Below are 18799 nucleotides of genomic sequence, written 5' to 3' on the forward strand. Positions count from 1 at the left end.
AGGAATTTTACAGCAAGCTCACAGTTGCTTTAAATCAGAAAAGTTGGCAAGTATCCGAGGAAAGGAGTGGGAGCTTATTTAGCTGAGAGAGACAGTTACAAAACTCAATACAAGATCATCATGCTTCAAATAAGTTTTCACAAAGTGTATTATTTGTCACCGTGGTGTTTATATTTGTTTTAAAGGATTTTGAATCACCAACAATTGCCTGTTGGCTTGAATTTACAACTCTTACAACGCTACCCAAAAGAAGTGTGTTGCTTTCCCTGAAAAACCTGATGTCATCTACTCGAGCGTAAAGGTAAGTTGTAACTGATTCTACTTTCCTATTCTGACTTCTCTGAAATGCATCTGAAGACAGGAACACAATAGAGAGACCTTTCAGAAAAATGCAGATTTTTGCTGGGATACATGTGAGTCCATTAGAAATTGACTGTAGTACAGCTCCACTGAAATTTGTTTATGTATTTTGTCTTGTAAGAGAAGAGTAATAAACTTGGACATTTATGCACATAACATTACTATCAGACATTACCAGACGGATTTTTTTGAAAAACAAGGACACATTTTTCTGGCAAATAAAAAGTATTTTAAAATGTCTATCTTTCACAGGGTTTAGGGTGACTAAATTGCTTAAACTCTTTTGAAATATTTCTCTCTATTTAGTTTTAATCTTACATTCCATCCACCCAAAAAAAAGAGATTATTGGGTTTTTTCCCTTGTGGATGATTCCAACATGATTCCAAATGTTCACTTTAACCTTTGTTGCTATGGTTTCATAGAAACTTGTTTTGAAAAAAAAATAAATCTGTAAATACTAAATAAACCATTTTGCTTCAGAGTTGTGCTCTTGCAAAGTTAAGCTCCTGCATTTAACTTATTAAACTCTCACAAATATATCCATTCATTATTTTGTTGGGGTGTTTTTTTCTGTTTTGTTGGATTTTTTGCAAGTTCATTTAACTTTTTGTGCTTCCACTGCTACCAGCAGTATGCTTTGTGCCTATATGCAGACTGGGGAAGAGAACATGTGTTGTTAAATACAAATGAAATGCTGAGCGTAAATGATTAAACACAACCTTGGTCTGGGTAGGTGAGAGTGTAAATGGATTAGCGGTTTCTTGCTTCCTTTTTTCCCCTGGGTCTCTGGTTACCATTATCCAGGCGAGGCTGAGGCTAGGCTTGCCTGCATGCCAGCTGCCCAAAACCTGATACTCACAAAGGTGGCTAATTTCTCTAACCCACTCACTTTCAAGGAAATGATGAAGCTTTTCAGGCTGAAGTTTTAGGAAAATATGGGTGTGAGCACAGCATTACCCACAGCCCTTGGAGCTGTGCAAGCTTTGGAAATTTGCTAACAGCAACCTGTTTCAGAAACCACACAATTATTGTTATATAGCATGCTGCATTAAAGAGGATAAAATCTCTTCTTCATATAGTGTCCGCTCCCTGTTTTCCCTGGCTTGGGACAACTTCAGCTGTGCTACTGGAGCAGATTTACCCTGGTGGGAATGTAGGGCTGTTGGTCCCCTGATGCTGTGTCCCTGTGGGCAATGCTCCACCTAAGAAATGCATTTAAGAGTAGGGAAACATGGAGCAGAGAGGGCAGGGGAAAGGGTGAAGAAAAGCAAAATCGTAAAGAGGAAATCCTGAAAGCCTGGTTCCCTTTGAAGCTGCCCCTGGATTAAGTCTTGTGCCGAGTGGGAAGGCCACTATCATCATCCTCACTGAACGTATTCCCCTCTCTTCATGGTTGCCTGTTCCTTGTCCTTCCTCCAGAATACCCCGCCAATCTGACGGGCAGGTGAGAGTGAAGGTGGTGAAGGCTGGTCCCGCTCCATACTGCTTAATGGCACAGGACACAGGATGGTTTCTGAAACTGAGTATCTCAGCCACAGGGACTGCTTCTGGCTCAGCACCATAACAGAGAATGATGCAAACAAAGAATGTGGTGTTCGTATTACTTCATCCCCTCTGTCATCTCCACACTTCACTGTTGCACTTATCTGTGGTTCAGTCACAGTGGCAAGGTGAGAAGGTGGATGGAAATCCACAAAAAGCAGTGTCTGGGTTTGAGTGCCTGCAGAAGATCCTCTGTCCCATTCACTGTGATAGAGCTGATGTATATCCTTAACTCTCAGTGACATGTCCATTCACAGGTCTGTCCTGTGCACTGGTAAGCCTAATTCCAGGTTCCTTAAACAGATGGTACAGCAACATTATGCATAATGTCATTGCATGATCAAATAATATCCATGTTACCAAAGAGACACATTGCAGATGATAAAGTGACAATCTAGATTGGCCAGAAAAACATAACCTCACAGGGGAGTGAAAATCCTAAGGCTGCAACCTTTTATGCAAACAAGAGGCATTCCTAGAGGTTGCTAGTCACAGATACAAGACAGGTCAAACTCCATTTTATCTGGTGAAGTGGATTTTTTTGTTAGACAAAAGGACAGCAAAGCAATTATCTGAGTGCCTTGGCAGAGACATTCAGAGGCTTGGCAGAGAAATTTAGAGGCTTTGCAGGCTCCTCTTCATGATCATACCCAGAAAATAAAGGCTGCGAGTGAGATAAGTACTGGCCAGTTTCACGTTTTAGTTACAGGCATCATGCTGCAGCTGTCAGTAAAGGATATTAATTTCTGCTCACAGCCTCTCTAAAGTAAAAGGTGCAGATCAGTAGGGTACTTTCTCTGTTGGGTTGAAGAAGAAATCCAGATTATTCTGATTTCCCAATGCTGAAGTAAATTGTTCTTCATAAATTAGGATTCAGTTTTCATTTTGGAAAAGCAGTGTGAAATTGTTCCTGGGTGTCGAACTTCAAGCCTCACTGGATGTCAGATGCAGATGGGAAAGCCCAAAGCAGTGAAGGCAGAACTGCAGAGGACCTGACTCAATTCTTCAAAGATATTTTATGGTTTCACTAAACCTTGGGGTGGAGGGAGACAGGACCATATGATCAAACAGTCTACATATTCCTGCGAGGTGTATGTGTTGGGAAGGACAGAACCGTTCAGTGTAAAACCAATTCTTATCACAGAGAATAGTAGAGATCATTTTTAAAGGGGAAGAATGGGCTGTGCATAATGGGAAAAAGATCCTGGCAGGGAGAGGTATACAGTTATAAAATAATCCAGGGGAAAAGAGGGGAAAAGTCTCACTGGCTGGGATGTTTCACTTATTCTGGGCAAACGTAGAAGAAATCTGTGGAGAGCAATCTTTCCTAGGCTGAGAAATGTGAAAGTCCATATGTTGTGCTGGCTTAAATGTATTGGCTCATCTTCACTCTGTCTACCGGATTTGTCTTCCTCATCTCTGTATCACATCTCTCAGACCTGCATGGGGTGCAGCCTAGAGAAGTGGAGGCCAAATCTCAAACAAGATTTAATGGAGATATTCAACTGTGTTTGGACACCATCAGGCCACCCATCCTATTTTCAGCTTATGCTCTCCCCTCCCGCTTTGGAGAGACCCCAAACCCAAAATCAGACACCCTACAACAAACAGGAACATCTGGCAAGAGTCTGGGGTTAAAGCTGGGGAAGGAAAGGAACTGTTCAGTAAGGAGATGGGGTTCTTTTGGATGTATTGTAATTCATGCGCTCTGTTTCCTTTCTCTCACTTTTTGCTACTTTCTTTAAATAAAGATATTTTTCTTTCAGAAAAAAAAAAAAAAGAGTGGATAAGGTATTTTTAAAGAAAGATATTTTTCTTTCAGGAAAAAAAAAAAAAAAAAGAGTGGATAAGGTATTACAGAGGCGAGACCTAAAATGTAGTTTAAAAAATGTGCAACAAAAACAGGGAGTGACAATGCTATAAAAACAAGGAGGGCTGGAAGGGCAGAGCTGAAGAGGTGTGTGTCCAGCCCGCTCGCCCCACCTCTTTCTGTTGGTCCGATGAAAGATATTTTTCTTTCAGGAAAAAAAAAAAAAAAAAGAGTGGATAAGGTATTACAGAGGCGAGACCTAAAATGTAGTTTAAAAAATGTGCAACAAAAACAGGGAGTGACAATGCTATAAAAACAAGGAGGGCTGGAAGGGCAGAGCTGAAGAGGTGTGTGTCCAGCCCGCTCGCCCCACCTCTTTCTGTTGGTCCGATGAGCCTCGTGGCTGGATCCAGGCCAGTGTGGGCATCCCGTGACTGCAGCATGGAAGGACATGATCTGTGCATTGCTGAGAGAGGGACCTCCCTTTTTTTTTTACCCTTTGGAAAAAAAGAAGTTTGAACTTTTTCTGAATTTGTCCAGGAAAACTCTTCCTTTTCTTGGAGGGATACGTTCCCTGTGCTGGAACACGCATCTGCTATTCTCGCTAGCAGTTACAACTCAGGACCAAAAGTCTTTTCCCTTTTCAGCAGTCTATAAAAACTTGATGTTACGCCAGCCTTGCTAGCCCCGCACTGATCTTCCTGCAGAGCGCCAGCCTGCTGCACTTCAATGCACCTGGGGATTGATCCCACCTCCCCAACACATCACAGACTGCCGTTTTGAGTCCTTTTCCACCCTCACTAAGCAGTGGAAGTGGCTCTTTTGGGACTTAACAGAGAAAGACTTAGGTTACTTTTGCATCCATTGCTTATTCCAGACACCATGTCGTTTGGGTTTTTTTAACAGCAATTGGCTCCTTTGAGTCTTTATGAGCTCCAGCTCTGCACAGACATGCTCTGAAGGTTATCTTCCAGAGCCTGTCCTTTTTTTGGTCCTAAATCCCAAGAACAGTCTGATTACAGGCCTGCTTTAGCAGCTCTCCCAGTCCCACACATTTTTACTTGTCTCCAAGACCTCTTCAGTTCCTCCTCCCTTTTCCTCCTGTAAATTACCAGTCTGGTATCCTTATCACAGCCCTTCCATTTTCCTGGTGTGTCGGTGTGTTTACCCAGAGGCTCCCCCTTCACCACCTCCTCACCAGGGGTTTCTGGGGGGCCCTGATGGCAGCCATTCCTAGCTGAAGCAGTAGTGGTTGATGTGCCATCCTGTAACCCCTGCTTAAACAATGTGAGAATGCAGCAGTACTGTCAAGCTTCCCAACAGCTGATTTCCTGATGGCTGGAGAAAGACCAAGGCTGCTTTGGCCTCTCTTGAGTTACTGTTTCTGTTATTCAGGGCAGACATTCCTGTTAGAAAGTGGTGATACACGTCTCCAGATGACCTCTGAGCACCAGTTTTGAGGTGGGGCAGCCAGAAATCATTCCAGGAAGAGGCAGTGATTTTCAGGGCGGGAACAGGATGGCTTATACTTCAGCAAAGCAGTTCCCATAAAGGCCTGGAGCCCAGGCCCACAGCTCACGCTCCTCTCCTGGAAGAAGAAAATTTTCAGTTCTCTCCCCAGCTTGGTTAAAAGGAAAAGAAAAATTAAAAATTCCTTACTTGATTCAACTTCGTCATCATCAACTTCATCATGTACCTGAATGCCCCCATGGGAATGTAAAGATGTAACGTGAGCAGTCGGGCAGAAGAAAACAGTTTAGGCAGGAAAAGCAGGATCAGGGTCCTGGCTAGCTGTAAGAGAGGTTGTCCTACTACCTCTCCCTTCCCTCCTGCACCCCCAGAGAGAGCAGGTCTCTGCCCAGGGCTGGCCCCCAGGTCTTGGGGGGGGAGCTCTGCTCCCACTCAGGTCTGTGGGTGTGCAGTGGGTATTTTTTGTTTCTCTAGAGGAAGGGGAACCAGCTGCATTTCTTCATATGTTAAGCTTTACAATTGCATTACACTTCTTTACATCAGAATGGGGTTTTGGAGGCTGCACTGGAGGTTGCCTTCAGCTTTTCAAGGAGAATTGAGACTTTCCTTTGCAGGACTGCAAAAGGAAGTCTCCCTGCACACTGACAGGCCATGCATCTCCGGCCCAGTTTTGTGGCCTGCTTCATGCAGAACTGTGATACAAAGTTTCTGTGCCTGGAATTTGTCAGATAGAAATACATGGATGTTGCACTGCATCACATCAGAATGGTACCTCTTGCCCTACCAGGAGGCGTCCAGCTCATAGGACCTATACTGTACAGCCAGTCTGAGAAGATGCACTGAGCCTGCCTGGCGTTTCTTGCTCTGACACAGCCAACAGATTATCCAAAATTCTTAGCTAAATGCATATAATCCTCAAACCCACGTGAAGAAAATATCTGTCAGGAAAAGACAGCATCTCGGTAACAAGAATTGTCAGAAACCTCCCAGAATCTCGGTTTCTCCCTTTCTGTAGGCATGCTCTGTCTTTGCAGACCAGCACTGCCATCTGAGAATTTTGATTGCCAAAGGCTGAAAAACATATCTGACTGGTGTGTGTGTGTAAAACCCCAGCTTTCCACTCTTGCAAATACCAGCATGGTGCCAGGGTTGTCTTCGTACCTCCTGCACAAGACAAAGGCCTGTGTGAAGTGCTTTGACATGGTGTGTCTCTTGGCCATTTCCAATCTGTCTCAGCAGCTGGGGAGTTGTATCACCTTCGCGGAGATGCACCAGGCTTCTAAAACATCTCTGTTCCCACAATTATCACCATTTTCTTCATCAGAAGGGGTGGCCAGACTGCTTATTGCCATCGTTGCTCACACTTGAACAACCTCTGCGTCAACTCTGGCACGAGGTTTGGATTCCTTGACAGTAAGACTTGATGATCCCATAGCAGAAACAGTTTTGCTTGCACAGAAGAACTGCCAAGACACCCTTAAAAGGAAGGCTCTGCCAAGCACGCACTGCTGGAGACACTCACTGCTGCTCCGACCTCCCCAGAAACCACCCTGAGCAAGCCCGGCAGCAGCCACGCACCTCCTGTGCCCCACAGACGCCCCATGCAGAGGAGAGAGGGCCTGATGCTTTCATACCCCGTGGCCAGAGGTCAGCAGGACCGTGCCCTGGTACCCAGTCCCCCCCTGCGCTGGAGCAGCCCAGCCAGTCGCTTTGCTGTACGTGCCTCCTTTCCAGCGTGTCAGCGGAAGCAGATGTTTCTAATTTATCACTGAAAACAAACAACTTAATCCCCCAAATATGCAGCAGTGGGGGGTGAGGAGGGGCCCTTCCTCTTAAAGCTGATTTATAAATTGGATAATTATGGTTAATTTGTCCACAAATGAAGCAAATAGGTGTCAAATATCATTACCAGTGCTTTCTCCCGCTAATTTTTGCAAGCCCTAACCATCCAAAGCCTTTTCAACCTGAGGCAACAGCATGCGTTCCTGTTCCGCTGGCCAAGAGTGGCTGGCACGGCTTCCTTTCATCGACTACTCTAATATCGATCTCTTTAGGCCTTCAGAACATAATTTATGTGTAACAGACACTGCAGCCCTTGCATGGGTGCCAAAGGCAGGCCTGGGAGCCGCTCCAGCACGCGCCCCTGGTCGCTGTTGAAGACGTTATTTCACCCCGGGTGCCAGAGTGCGGTGCAGTGCAGGATGAGGCCGTGCTCGACGCCCCGGGTGGGACTAGTTCAGAGCTTTCACAGAAACAGCGCGTGCTTCACTCCACAAAATGGTTGAGAGCATTGATGGGAAGGGGCCCGAGTCCAAACCCATTCCAGATAAGACTGAGAAAATTCTTGGTTTACCGGATGTTGTGTGAGAGCTGGTGGCCATGGCTAACCTCGGAGCATCCGCGTTTCCGCATGTGCACATATATTGAGCCGTCCAGCCTACACACAATATACGTGCCCTACTTCTGCTGACACCTACTTCAGAGCACCAGTTCCTACTGCGTACGGTTCATTATTCACTAAAAAGGGCTCTTCTCCAGGCAGTCCGGCACCTAACCACAGCACGTCTGCCATGCTCAGGCTGCACTGAAGTAACAGCGATGCAATAGCTTAAAAAGATCTTGATAGCTCCTGGAGACATGGCAGCAACACTGGTCCAGTTCTGCAGAAAGGCAGAATTTGGGAGCTGCCACCGGAGGTCCTCTGGGTATTGGGTGTCTGTGAAAGGTGATCAGAAAATGCAACTCCTACCGGCCGTAGGACAGTCAAAATGCCTGGGAATCCAACAAGACAAAAAGTACCTGTTGGGGAAATGGGAAGGGTTCCTCGTGCAGGGCCTCAGCTGCCTGAGGATCCCTGCCTGCAGGGGTTTCAGGATGGGGACACCGGGGCACAGTGGGGCTGGTCCTGCTGCTGCAGGTCACTGTGCAGCCCGGGAACAGGGTGCTCGGGGAGGAAGGGGAAGGGAGGCAGGTTTCATTAGCATGATGTTAGCTGAACCTCAGGGGCTTAGAGGTTTATTACCTGAAAGGTAGAACAGGAAGAATACCGAGCTCAATCTGCAAATTGCAATAGCCCTGTTACGTAGGAAATGGTCAGCTGTACTAATTTCTTCAACGACATCTTTAAAACTAGTGTTTAACTAGGTGTCCTCTGCCAATAGACACTGCAGTGCTCCTCATTCCTCATATGCGGGTGCCTTTGCTGCAGAAAGGGACCCAACAACACAGGCTGTCCCCCCTGGGTTTCTCACACACAAGAATCAGCCCCTGCAGCCCCAGGCATGTGGGTGCATGTACTGCAGCCGTGGCACAGCACGCTGCTTCTGGAAGTTTGGGGTTTCGGGTTTAATTGTAGCAGCTGAGGAGGTTGTAAGACTCATTCCTCATATGCGTGTGCCTTTGCTGCAGAAAGGGACCCAACAACACAGGCTGTCCCCCCTGGGTTTCTCACACACAAGAATCAGCCCCTGCAGCCCCAGGCATGTGGGTGCATGTACTGCAGCCGTGGCACAGCACGCTGCTTCTGGAAGTTTGGGGTTTCGGGTTTAATTGTAGCAGCTGAGGAGGTTGTAAGAAAATGCAAAAGTAGCCTTGTATGCAGCTTTCTGCTGGGGTCACTGGAAATTAAACCTTACAGTGCAATGGTGATAAGGCTGTGGGATGCTGTTGAAATAAGTTCTTCTCTCCTCAGCAGTCTCCTCTGCTGTGAGCAGCATCTCCCTGGGCTGAAGCAGTCCAGAAATCCTTCTCCTCTGTTATTTCTATAAAATGGTAGAATTAGAAATACACCAGGATTGAAAATGGCTTCTCATCAAACCCAAATGTCAGGTAGGCTAAAGGAAAGACTGAGAAGGAGAATAGAAGAACAGAAGAAAAAGTGAAGGAAAGCAGGATTAGACTCAGCAACGGTGTTAAGAGCAGGAATGAGAACTCTCACTGCTCTGCTCCAGCTCCTACGCTCCCGTCCCTCCCATACACGATATCCATAAAGCCATCGGGGAAAGGAGTGTGTTTGAGAAGAAAACTGAATACAACTGGAACAACACTGAGCTTGAACAAACTGAAACGATTCTATTTTTGGACTAAACAGAAAAAAAAATTAACTCAATCCAGACAAGCCTGTATTGCTTAAGCAGATTTAAGCTACATGCAGTGGGAGCACCAGCACCAGTTTATTCTGAAAAACTGCAGTCTGCTTTTCAGTTTTGAAACCTTTTCCCGAATGAAGAAACCATATGCCGTCACATTAGTTTGTACCAGTAACAGAGCCCTTTACTTCTTGCAAACTGGGCTGTGCTTCAAACAGTGATGTATACTGTCAATGGTTTCTTCTCTACCTAGTTAAAGAGGTGCCTTCCCTCATGCTGTACCCATGAGGGATAGTCAGGGACACCTCTGAGTCAGAAGCCTCATACTTGCAGGAAGGAGACTGGTTGCAGCTCCTTGCAAGAAAAGAACATTTTTCTTTGATGTTTTCAATAGGTTTTCTCAAATAGCCTCAACCTCACTCCAGACATGATGAAAGGATTGTTGAATTTGAAGGAGGAAAGCTGTCTCAAATTTCTAGATATATCTTGAATGGGATATTTTGGGGCACTGATTTTTGTTTCTGACTGGTTTTTCCAAGGCTGAAAAGAAAGGGCTACAGATTTAACTTACAGGGGATTTGATCTGTTGCAAAAAGGACCATTTTCTTAAACTGTCAAAAGATTAAGCATAATGTTTTACCATCATGCTGAAGGTACATGAGCAGCAGATTTTTGATGGGAAAGTGACACAAGCTACTGATAGAAAGCATGCTTTCTAATTCCCAGGGAGTTTATTTTGCCTTCCTCCCTCTGATGAAGTAGCAGTAGTTGAAATTAGTTTTGCTTTTGGCTGAAGATACACCCCCAATGGAAAAGAGAGAATGTCCTTCCCTTAAAGCTTCTCCAGGCTTCATCCATGTTTTCTGACCTCCAAGAGGCAAGGCAGTTTATTAAAAAATCCCTTCTGACCCTTAAATGGGAGATCACACAGCTTCTCAAGTGCAGGCTCAGGACATTTGTATCTGAGCTTGAGATTTGCTTTTGATGGGTTTTAATGAAATGTGTTGTTGATGTTCTTTTATTATATAGCTCAGTGAAGCATTCAAAAGCAAATGTTCAGTCCCCATGGGGTATGGTAAAAGACCTTAGGGTAAGCTTTGATGTGGATATAAAGCCATGGTAGCTGTCAGGTCCCAAGTCATCTTCCAGTGGCACCCACTTGACCAGAAATGGAATATATATATGCTTCTGCACATTTTTGAGTCAGAACTTCAGCTGATGTAAATTAATTATGATGCCTTTGTAGTCAATGCAGCAGTACCAATTTATATCAGCTCAAGATCTGGCCATTCAGATTTCAAGACTGAGAAGATATATGGACAAGATATTACACACTACAGGTTTAGAAAGGAGATTTGCTTTTTACATATTAATGACACATTGAAATTAAAATAAATTACACATTAAAAAGTCAGAATTCTTCCTTTTTAATGTGCAATTTGAAACATCAAGAGGAATTTGCAGCTCCTGAGTTCTTGTCCATTATTCACTAGTCCTTATACTAGCTGAGATCACCTGAACAAGTGCCATCAGCATCTCACCTTAAGAGAGACATTCCTGCAGCACTGATTTTGCTGGTTTGGCACATCTGAGTAGGTATGCAGCACAGTGTCCAGGACAGAGGCAGGCAGTAATGGGACATCCACAAATCAGTGGCAAAGAAGCTTAACTGGATCACTCCAGTCTTCCACAGATCTGTGACCCATGCTGTATTCTTTTTGTTTTTCCCAGAAGTAACATATCATTTCCTAGATACGTGCCATTTATATATACTGGTGGGACCGTGAATAAAACAGTATTATTCACCAAAAGCTAAATGTGAGATTGAAGTGTGAGGGTCATGCATATGAGCCACTTGTTTAAGCATTTTCATTTTCTTTCTTTCTTTCAAGACAGGCTGGATATTAGGAAAAATTTCTTCACTGAAAGAGTGGTCAGACATTGGAACAGGCTACCCAGGGAGGTGGTTGAGTCACCATCCCTGGAGGTGTTCAAGAAACTTGTAGATGTGGTGCTTAGGGACACGGTTTAGTGAATTAGGTGGTGTTGGGTTGGACTTGATGATCCTTGAGGTCTTTTCCAACCTTAATGATTCTATGATTCTATTACTATCTTGTCTTCCAATTCTTCCAAAGATCTCCTTATGTATGAACTGAATTTCAAAACAAAAATTGATTCCAGATGTCTTAAGTATATTTTTCTAGGCCTGTAATTTAAACAAGTTACAGCAATACTCACCTTCATACAGTTTTTGATCATTATAATATGAATTCTCACTGACAGCAGTGGAGATCACAGGGACCTTTCCTGGTTTACAAAACCAGCTTTTACTAATTTGGATCCCATTCCAGACTGTCAGAAGGGCTGTGTTTTAAGGAGAATCCTTCATTTGATGATCCCTAGTGCAGCTGCCCACCACATGTACAGCAGCAGTGTAAGCAGTTTTTCATTTTCCCCCACTTTCAGCTTCAGCACTGGAACCCATTACATAGCTGGCATCTCACAAGTGCTGTGTTGCTTTTCCCCTTGCCTCAAAAACTGATCTGTAATAGCAAGGTGGCTATTAATAACTAATAGCTAACTAATTGTAGGAAAGCACAGAGAGCTGACAGCAGGTAGGATGCCAGCCCTGAGATGACCACTCAATTTCTTGCTCTGCATAGACTGGTGATCTCTGGCAAATAATGTCATCCTTCTGCCTTTGGTTCACATCTGTAAAATGAGATATTATTTGGCTTCCATGCCAGATAAGTATAATCAAATGATTGTGTGATCAGATACTGCAATAACCAAGAGTTACCTGGGGTAAGGTAGGCAAAATCCCTCTGGGTCATAACCATCGAGTCAGGTTCTTGCTCGAGGGGGTAATGGAGGTCAGGTGTGCCCTATGGACTGTATAATAATAGAGTCATCATGGCACGTACTGCAGAGATAGCTGCCAGCTCATTAGACCTGCATGTTGGATGAGATGAATTCCAAAGGTCCCTTCCAACCCAAATTACTCTTGTGACTCTATTATAATGCTGCACCTTTGCAAATACATCCTCTTGGAGCACTGGAGACCATGCTGCACACACCTGAGGCAGCACCGCAGGAGACAGCCTGCCTCCATCAGGGACAGACCAAGTCACGAGGGACCAAGCTGATTCAGGGCAGCTCAATGCCTGCACCAGTACTTGTGGCCTCTGATCCTAGAAACAGTGTAAGGGCCTCTAGGTAGCACTATAGGTCCATGGAGCCCATCAATGGCATGGTTTATTTCCAGACAACTATCTAAAGGTAATGAAAGTTTACCATATTGGGAAATGTGCTCTCTAGTTCACATTGCCCTGCCATATCATCTTACATTGCCACTGAATCAGTGTTTCAGTCCCTCTGGCCCAGACTTTATATGCAACAGCAAAACTGAGCCTTGTGGTTCCTACTGACCCTGTTGCATTTCTCACAGAGTAACTGTGAGCTGACATTGGAAATAACAGCTACAGGACGTACATCCCTGCAATGCCCAAATTTTTTAAAGCTGTGCATAAAATCTGATTATTTCAAAACAAAGTCTGATCAAGGCAGTTCAATGGATGGTGTCACATCAGACATAGGCGCCTGCACTCTCGGGGTCTCAGAGGTAACCACACAGCATCGTGCCAGCAGAGCAGTGCTCCCAGCCTGCAGGCAGCACAACCCAGCCAGTCTTCTGGGAGGTGTATGAAAGACAAATGACAAACATAAGGCTTTAATTTACATATAAGGGTCTACATTTCTACCAGGAAAAAAAAAAAGGAAAAAAGATCTTTAAGTTTTTGATGTGGCAGATCATGACACTGACTTCACCCGACACGTCTCATACATTTCTGTTTGCATAATAGCTTCTGGCGTGCTGGCCAAGCTTTCACTTCCACATTCACAACTGCAATTCTAACGGTGACCCTTAGTTTGTGAACTGTTCTCTTAACTCCTATGTAAAAGTCTGTGAATGCATATACAATAGTCAGTAAAGCAGGTGAGATTTTCAGAGGCTTCCACTGCCTCCAGTTGTGAGAGACGATTGCATGTGGCCACAGTGAAACGCAGTGCCTCAAGGTGTGCAGGGCTTGCACAGCCCTGCTGTGCCTGAAACGGGCTGGGGGAGAAATGACACCGTCCATGCACAGGGGGCTGCAAGTGCACTGCCCGATGCCTTGTTACTTCCTCGGGGGGAAGCCAGACCCCTGGGACAGAAACAGAGGCATGCCTGGGGGGAATTAGCTGGCGCTCAAATTAGTGGTGTTTCAGATGTCTGTACTGAAAACAAGAAGATTTGGTTCTCAGAAGTGGAGTATACATTCTGCTTGTCTCAAAACACTTCACAAAGAGGAAGGTAATAGCTTCCAAGCAGGTTTTGAAGTTTAGCCTCTCATAGTTAGGGACAGAGAGCTGGATGGGATCCCGACACACCCCGCTCATGGGGCTGCTGTCTCAAACCTGGGCACGCGTGAGCAGCCCTCTGCGCCAAGCCTTGCTGCTGCAAACCAGGTCACTGGGCCTCCAAATCACAAAACAAGATTAAAAGTAACAAATCATAGCTACATTCTAAAAATAGAAAAGTTGAACTGGGGGAGAGGGAGAAGACATACTTGCTGAGGGCCGGCAGCGCAGGTGACACCAGGCTCAGCCCTGTGTGGTGGAGCAGGAGCCAGCGCCAGGGAGGGCAGCACCGACCTATGGAAATAAGCCCTGGGTATGAGACTTGAGCCCACTGTGAAGAAAAGGTGTTTTGCTGTCTGAAGAACAAAACTTGCACCCACACCGGTTTTAAAGCAACAACTTTCAAACATGAATTAAAAAAAAATCAATTCCAGTATTTTGATAGTGCCTCATATTTTGAAAATGTTAGTGGAGAAAGAGGAGGGGAAAACAGCAGGAAGAGCTGAAAGGAGTTTAAATTAATTTATTGTAGACTTAGAGTTTCAGTATTTGAGAAAGGAAGTGGATATCAATGGAAACTAAATTGAAACTGAGACTTCTCTCATTCAACACATTCAACACAATACACCACTGCTACTAGTCAGCTACAAACTGGGAGAGACAATTTAATTGCCAATAAACAACTTCAAAGTTGTACATTTGTTTTAGTGTCTTAAAAAAGCTGAAAAAAAAAAAAAAAAAAGAAACAACAACAAAAGCGAACCAAAGACTGAGGTTCAAGAAAAACCTCAATAAAACACATATATAATGTGTAGGGGATTTTTCAAGTCCATTATCACACAACAGGAATAAAATACTAGACAAATGAGATCAGATGATCATTCTTCATTAAAAACTATTCTTTTCTCAAGCTAGAAATGTTTATTAAAATATTTGAAGGATTTTTTTTTTATTCTTTATGTTTCATAAAGCCAGGAATATTGCATTTACTCTTGTAAACATAATTTTACAAGGAAGCAGGTAGCTTCTTTTTTGCTGAAGCCTTACATTTACCTGTTTTAAGCTACATCTTTATCTTGCTTTTCATATTCATCTCACTATTTGTTCTCCTGAAGACTTGTTCTAAAATCTATGCTTGTTTTTATGAAGTTTAAGTAGACCAAAGGAAAGAGAGGGAGAAAAAGAAGAAGTAAACAGATCTTTTGAAGGAGAAAAAATATCTGAAAAACAGTAATTTTGCTTGAAGGCAATTCATTGCATTTATGATGTCCAAAACGCAAAACTTCAGCCTGGGCTACATTTCCTGGCTGAGATACAGAGATTCTCAGAAAATCGAGGTTTGAAATAGAAAGTCAGCAGTAACCTCATCTGGAACACAAGGAACCTCGGCAGAGGGGACAGAGCTGAGAGCACTGCCACTTGGGAGCTATGAACTGAAAGAGAGAAGCCTGGCATCTTTGTTTTATTTTTAAAATATCTGAACAAAATAAAAGCTGAAAACACACATTGTGTTTTCATTTTCCTGTGCCTCTGCTAGAAGCATTGCTCGCATACCCTACCGGTACAGAGCACAACATGCCACAGTTTCTGTGCTCCAGTCGCTCACTCTTATGTTACTGCTCAAGTATGCATTCAGAAAAGAGCCAGCAGATATAGTAGATTTATTCTAGTTGTTGAGGTCAAGGACTCTTTTTTTTTTTTTTTTTTTTTATTCAGCTGAGAGGGAACTCTTCCCTCATAACACCAGGCAGACTTTCTGCTTTGAAGTCTACTGTCAGTGTGCACCACTGATAGAAAAACATGTGAGAGTATTTTTAAAGGAAATTATTTATCAATCTGAAGCACCGGTGAGTTATGTGCCATCTCCAGTTAGGGGGCTTTCAGCAAAGCACAATATCAGCATGCACTGCAATTCAGAGACTCCAGCTGCTGGAAGCTCTTGCAAGTCATGTAAGTAAAGGGCTTTATTTCACTGAAGCAAACTTTGTATATTCTCTTGCCTCATAAAAACTCTAAGATAATCTAAACTTGAGATGAATTTCCTAATACTAGTCATGTTGTTACATTGCTGTTGCTTTGAATATTGTGCATATGTTGGTACAATAAATAAATTACTTACCTTTCTAGAAATGTTTTGCTTGTGAGTAGTGTAAGGAGCAGAATCTGTAGGCAGGTCAGGCAGGCTCTGCTTGCTTTTCTGATCACCGACAATTTCTGGTGTCTGTGATCGGCGTGGAGAACTGTCTGATTTCTTCAATTTCTTGTTACTCTGATTTCAAGGACAAGGGGAAGCTGGCAGCAAAACAAAATCTGTGCAAAGGAAAACAAAGAGCAGAAAAGTAGTTTATAAAGCAGTGTCAGTGAACCCAAAAGCAGTGTGTAACCCCCACGTTGAACTTGCAGTCTTGTGGGATTTTATGTGCTTTATTGTGAGATTTAAGTGGTCACAGACTATGTGACTAAGAAGAACATTAAATGAGAAAAGAAATATTTTGATTGCTCTGTAAAAATGTATCTTGCTGTTTATGTTCACATTTAAATGAAACACTTTCTGTATGGTTATTTGGAGTTTATTGCAGGGGTGGATCATCTTTCTCTGAGCTTCGCGCTGCAGTTTAAGGTCATGAAATATTTCCTTGCTCTCTGTGCAGTTCATGTATGTATTGGCATTAACAGGTCTGGCAGACAGGCGCTGAAATCCCAAATTTCTCTTCTTGTCTGTGAAGTCCTCCCTGCCCTTTTGATGGCTGCCCATACGCAGGTAGAGTGATAAATGAATGGAAACTGGCTGTTGTGCCAGTGTTGATTAGTTCCACTGACCAGGTACAGGTGGTATTAACCTGAGACAGACGTTTAATGCACTCAGAGTTCCTGGTATCTTCCTGTTCAGACAGCCTCTAGTGCCCATACATTCCTCACAGCCTTTCCAAAAGCACCTAATCCCTCTGACTTTGCACCTTCTATTTGGCTCACACTTTTTCCGAGCTCCCAATAACGTCTAGCAGGTCCTTCCCTCCAGACCCACAGGTCTGCAAGGTGCAAACTCTACCTTCCACCCCTCACGTTGGAAATCAGGCACATACCCACAGGACAATACTAGATATAAGAAAAAATAAACTAGATATAAGCTTATTTTACGCTTTCTATTATTTTACGCTTAGGGTGGTGAAACACTGGAACAGGTTGCCCAGTGAGGTGGTAGATGCCCTGTCCCTGAAAACATTCAAGGGATGGATGGGGCTCTGGGCAACCTGATCTAGTGGAAGATGTCTCTGCTTACTGCAGGGGGTTGGACTAGATGACCTTCATGGTCCCTTCCAACTCGAACTATTCTACAATTCTATGAATGCCAACTTTCTTTATTGCAGATATGCCACCACAATCACCTCTTGAATCAGGTGCTCAGAGCAATATGGATGCTTCCCCACAGAGCTTGTTACCACTCCCAGTCCTGCTGTTGACATTCATTTCCATGGCAATGCAAGAGCCACGTGGGGAAAGGGGCACTGTCCATTAAGGGAGATGCCCAGGGTTCACTGCAGTCCACGGGAAGGCTCTCCTTGATCTCAGCCAGGCAGTCAGACCTGGGTGCCAAAATAGCAAGGAAATCAACAGACATGCAGGGCTGTGGAGCTGCAGCATGTTATCTGTGAAGCTGGGGTATCACCTCCCTGAGCTACAACAGGGAAAGGCTCTGTAGAAAGAAGGTTGCAGGGTAGAAAAAACTCATGTTTTGAAGGTGCATTGGCCAGAGCAATTCAGAGATGTAGGGGGTCAGTGAGAAAGTCAGTGTCCTCTGCTGGTGGAGGAAGAAGATGTTGCTTTGCAAGAGTGTTTGGAGAGTGACAGAAAGCTTAGTTTCTAGTACAGAGAGGGTAAAGAGCTGAGGCAATTTTCTTTTTTTTTTTTTTTTTTTTGCAACTCAGCTCTCACATACCTAGCTGCTGTAACTGCACTCCAGGGAGAAAACAGCAATTTTTGTTATATTTTTGGAATTTATGTATATTCATGTGTTCCATTAGTCTCTTGGCAAATGCATCTTTTGAGCTCTAAAGCCTTCTGAACCTTTCATATAGCCCTTTGCTTTGAAGCAACAGATGTCTGCGATAAGCAGATGGTTATGGCTTTGAATTTGAACATCTTTAAATACTTTGTTGTGTGTATTTTATGGGGAGGAATGTACTCTGTCTTACTATGCAGAACTGATGCATTAAATGAAAAGTATCCATGTCTGGATGCTTGATGTCACTTCCTAGCTTGCAAACCAATAAACCACAAGTTTTTCAGGATTATTTGTTGTGAGATATTTTCACCCTATTACTCAACTTGTGTTTTCAAGTTGCAAACCAATGGCAAAATGTGCTACTCTGAGCTCAGTCTAAGCAAACAAACAACAAAGAGAGTCAAAGGAGCTGCCCCAGTTGTGAATTGCATTCTCCCTTTAATGTATACTGTGAGCAGGCTGAAATCTGCCTCTTGCAAAATTTCCCAGAGGAAATAATGCAGTGCCTATAGAAATAACTGAGAAAAAAAATCTTCTGATCTTTCTTATTCTAAGATTTCATTTTTTCAGGAGGTACAGCTATGAAATTTGATGAGCAGGAAATCTTAGACCAGAAATGAATTTGGGAATACAAATGAAAAGAATAAATCTCAAATAAGAAGATAACTCTCATTTTCTTTCAAGGAAAAGAAGCCAGATAAACAGTTTCGATCCAAATATTTTGCTATTTGATATTAATTTACCACTCTAAACATTTTAGTTCTTTTCTCCCTCTCCATCTGACTTTTAGCCTTGAAGAGTTTGGTTTTTAAGGAAATCTCTTCAGACAGCCTGTGATATGTGAGAACTGTTTAAACTTGAAATAGTTGATCTTAAGGACAGGTTGTTGAACAGGTTGTTGAAGGCTTTGTTAATTATAATGACATAAGATATGTTATTGCATGAATTCAGAGCTTACACAAGGCACCAGACAGACTTGAAAGAGGAGAAATGTCTATTTCAACCAAGCTTTGGAGACTTTCCTTCCACCTTTGAGAAGGAGCAGGGCTGTTGAAGAGTTTGTGGTGCTGGAGGAGTGTTAGAAGGGCTCAGTAGTGATGCACAATATGCTCTTTCACTCACTT

General features: G+C 43.6%; 1 protein-coding gene across 1 annotated transcript in view; it reads left to right on the top strand.

The window, feature by feature from the left end:
* The first annotated feature begins 73 nt into the window (after positions 1–73).
* The window catches only part of C1QTNF7 (C1q and tumor necrosis factor related protein 7), a 51792-nt gene continuing 33066 nt past the window's right edge, over positions 74–18799 (top strand). Inside the window, exon 1 of the mRNA XM_010083275.1 lies at positions 74–301. The gene's annotated coding sequence lies outside the window, so the exon portion shown is untranslated. The remainder of the gene's footprint in view (positions 302–18799) is intronic.

Source organism: Pterocles gutturalis, unplaced genomic scaffold (genome assembly GCF_000699245.1).
Source record: "Pterocles gutturalis isolate BGI_N339 unplaced genomic scaffold, ASM69924v1 scaffold27560, whole genome shotgun sequence".
In the NCBI taxonomy this organism is placed as follows: domain Eukaryota; kingdom Metazoa; phylum Chordata; class Aves; order Pterocliformes; family Pteroclidae; genus Pterocles; species Pterocles gutturalis.